General features: G+C 42.3%; 1 pseudogene; it reads right to left on the bottom strand.

Moving 5' to 3' along the window:
- Positions 1–676: 676 nt before the first annotated feature.
- On the bottom strand, positions 677–2332 carry LOC147000890 (mortality factor 4-like protein 1 pseudogene; annotated as a pseudogene).
- Between the last annotated feature and the right edge of the window lie 1554 nt (positions 2333–3886).

The following is a 3886-nucleotide window of genomic DNA, read 5'->3' as shown; positions in this document are numbered from 1 at the left end:
ATCATTTTCGTGGGCATTTGGGAGACCAGAAAGTCAATAGAAATGCATACAGTGTAGGGGCAGTGAGGCTGCACCACCTAAACTTCCAACAAAGAGCACCACCCACTTGGGATCAAATGTTCAAATAACTGAGAGTATGAAGCACAGTCTCATTCTAACTGCCACATGATCCTAATCTCTTTAACTCATACAGTTTCCATCTTCTCCACAATTTTAACACACTCATACTTCTTCCTTCACCAAACTTCACATTTTTCATATCTTTTTGTACTGTCTCATTTTCTATCTGAATAAACACAGTGAACAGAAGCCATGCCAATGCCTGAATGCTACACTGTCTTGAAATTTTCCCCAACCAAGCACACTGATCTGTTTTTAATTTGCCCTCATTCAAGTTCTCATGACACAGAATGAAGCCAAATTATTTGCTGGAATATTACTTGAGCGCCTCTAGCCCAGTTCCCAGCAAAGTCCTTGTTCCCCTGTGAAATCTCATGAGCTAGACTTCCTCCATATGCACTTCTCTTGACATTGGTCTTCCAAAAGCCCAATTAGATGACCCAATAAGCTCTACTTAAAGCACAAAATCCAAAATACTTCCACAAGAATAAGTTCCAAAGGCCTAAGAACCATGTGGCAAAAAATAACCCCACTCCTGGTACAAATTTTCTTTTTTTTTTTTTTTTTTTGAAATTTAAAGAAAAAATTTATTGAAGATCTGAAAAACAACTCCTACAAGATTGACTTTTCCATAAAACTGCAGCTACACGATGCATTGCGTCTATCATGTTAAAACGTGCATTAGACACAAATACAAAACCCATAAAAACAAGCCACCATTCTTTAACAGTTGAGCAAAGATAAGATGCCTAAGGAATGACATGGATGACTTGCAAAGGATGGGCTCTTTAAGCACCATTAAAAAAAAAAAGAGCACAGATGGATGAGTGTTCAGTTATATACACTGAAGTGAACCTTTGGCACTAGGAATCAGAGCATTTGTCATAGAGCATTAACACATATTATAAAAGTGCGTAGTGTCAAAGGAACAGAACCACCAGCATTCAAAAGCAGCTTTGTCAACTAGGCAAACACTCTACAGCATGTCTCTCTGTTGTCCATCACTGATACACTGGTAGAAACTTTGAAATGAAAAAAAGAAAGAAAAAAGGAGCAGTTACTCCTTTTATTTTCTCTGTTTAAAATCAAAGAGGAAACAAACAACTCTGTTATACACTAACAGTCTTCAAAGTGCATCATTTGTACAAGAGAAGGACTAAGAACCAAACAGTTTACAGAGATCCAAGCCCGAGGGAGAGAGGAGCGCACAGCCTCACACGGCTTTCCGATGGTACTCAGGAGGAGCCACTTCATAATCACTGGCACTGAACAAAGTTGCAGAATTCTTCGCCAGGTACTTGAGAAAATCATGTAGATAGTTCAGTAATAAAGCAAGGCTTTTCTCATCTAGAGGCGTGTAGGCCAACATCGCTCCAATTCGCACAAATAATCTCAGCAAATGTGGCGCTCCATACACCTGGGACATGGGTGCATCCGGGTGGTCGGCGAGGATTTCAGCGTACTGTGGTCTCTCAAACTTGTAGAGGAGCTGAGTGCCCAGCATGACATTGAAGTATTCCTTTATCCCTGCCACCACCTCATTAACAGCATACTCTTTATTATCTGTATTTCTTCGAGACTTCTTATAATTTGCATAATCCTCCAAAATGGAATCCACATTCTTCTTGGCAGGAAGATAAAAAAGCTGCTTTTGTCTGGTGATCAAGTCCCAGTCATCCACAAGCCAGGGTTTCAGCTCTTCAGGAATCTTCACTTTAACTTCAACTCTGTTCATGAATGTTTCTTCATTTTCAACGGTAGGATCTACCCGGGCTCTCTTCTTCCTAGGAGGCTGAGGTGTCTCACTGGTACTGCCACCATCTCCATTTCCAGGTGTTTTCTGCTTGTTCTTTTTTGTTTTCACTTCAACATTTTTCTGTTGCAGACCAGATGTCTTCTTCCCCGGAGCAGCCCCTCTCATCTTGCCCTCTGCATATTGTTCCTGATTGGCCTTTTGAAGTTCTCACTGTTTCTGCAAATTGGTGTCCACGTATTTGAGTACTCTGCTTTCTGGCACCCATTCATCCCAATTTTTATTCCAGCCACTGTAATGGATGAAGTATTTCACTTGTTTGTCCTTTATGGCAACCTTTACACACTTTGCTTCATAGAGAAGAGGCCCATGAAAGCACAGCACTCGCTCACCCTCCTGGAATTTCGGCTTAGGGTCCTGCTTGGGCGCCATTTATAAGTGATTCGCCGCCTCCTCCTTCTCCCCCGCCGCCTCCTCCTTCTCCCCCCAATTTTCTATATTAATTGCCTGTGGGAAAATATCTAATAAAATAATTCTTGAGAAAGAAAGGGTTAATTTTGGCTCACAGCTTGAAGGTCAAGTCCCTCATATCAGAGAAGTCATGTTGGGAGGGATCTGAGAAGGATGATCACATTACATCCTCAGATGAGAAGCAAAGATGAAACTACTGGTTCTCAGCTCACATTCTTCATTTTGTTCAGTCCAGGAACCAGCCTAAAGAATGGTACTACCCATACTTAGAGAGAACTTTCAACTTAAACTAAGTTATCTAACTCCTTTCCAGACATGCCCAGGAGTTTGTTTCCTCAGTTATAGTAACCCTATACCTTTTCAAGTAGAGGCTATTAGCCAACACATGGGGTAACAAGGACAGTGATCCTCAGCCTCTTCACCTGGATGATGACCTTCAGCTCCTATAACCACACAGTGACTCTCAGATCTTCTTCACCTTGAGCTTTCCCACAAAGGAGATGCCTGGGTAGAATGGAGCATAAGGGAAGATGTCAGGCCTAGAGACGACGTTATATGGCTAGTTGAAGAAGGTGCAATGGGACAGGTCTCTAAAGGACTACAATATCTAGAGAACATGAACCTAGTCAAGGAACCTTAGTAGTCACTAGCCCTGATAGCTTAACTCCTTGCTGGATGGCAGCAAGTGAACAAGGGCACCCTCCTGATGCATTGTTTACTCTCATGTGTGAACACATGGCCTAGAACCCAGCTATCATGAGGCAGCTTGTAGATATGTAACCAGAGGATGCAGTCTCACTTCCAGCAGGTAGACCTAGCCCAGGATCAAGTCACATGATCCTTACATCCTTCACCCCACACTAATCAGGGGGACCACAAACACACCATATAGTACTCAAACCTTTCAGCCCACAGCTGTGCCCAGTGACTGGAGCATCATAAATACTAAATCTGAATATCTCATCCTTCATCCCAATGTTCTATCCCAGTGGAGAACCACAAACAATGCAAGGATATCTCATAGCACAGCACTGTAGCCAGACAGAGAGCAAGTAAAGAGCTGGTATATTGAAGCAGAGTTGAGCCAGACACTGCAGCCAGGAGGAACTAAGATGATGTCAAGCATATTTTGCATACAATGAGAAGTTACAGAGTGGGCTAGAGTAGGTTAGGGTGAGAGAAAAGATGGGGTCTAATTTAGATTTTCCATAGAAAATGTACTGCAGAGCCTAGGAAATGGCTCAAGGATGAAGACATTTGTGCACAGACCTAATAACCACCTGAGTTTAATCCTGAAATACCACTAGGTGACAGAAGAGAACTGACTCATGAGAGTTGTTCTCTTATTTCCACATGCACATAGTAGCAAGTGTGTGTTTGGGCACACATGTGCACATATACACATATATGCGCATGCACTCATACACACATGCACACATATACATGCATGCACACACACAGGTACACACTCACACATGCATGTTCACACACTCACACATATTCACATGCACAGTAACAAGTTGCAGGATATTTCACCACACT

The sequence above is a fragment of the Mus caroli genome, unplaced genomic scaffold (assembly GCF_978045245.1).
Source record: "Mus caroli unplaced genomic scaffold, Mus_caroli_1 scaffold_15, whole genome shotgun sequence".
NCBI classification, from domain to species: Eukaryota; Metazoa; Chordata; class Mammalia; order Rodentia; family Muridae; genus Mus; species Mus caroli.
Note: the sequence above shows the minus strand (reverse complement) of the source record. Positions and strands in the feature narration are given on the sequence as shown.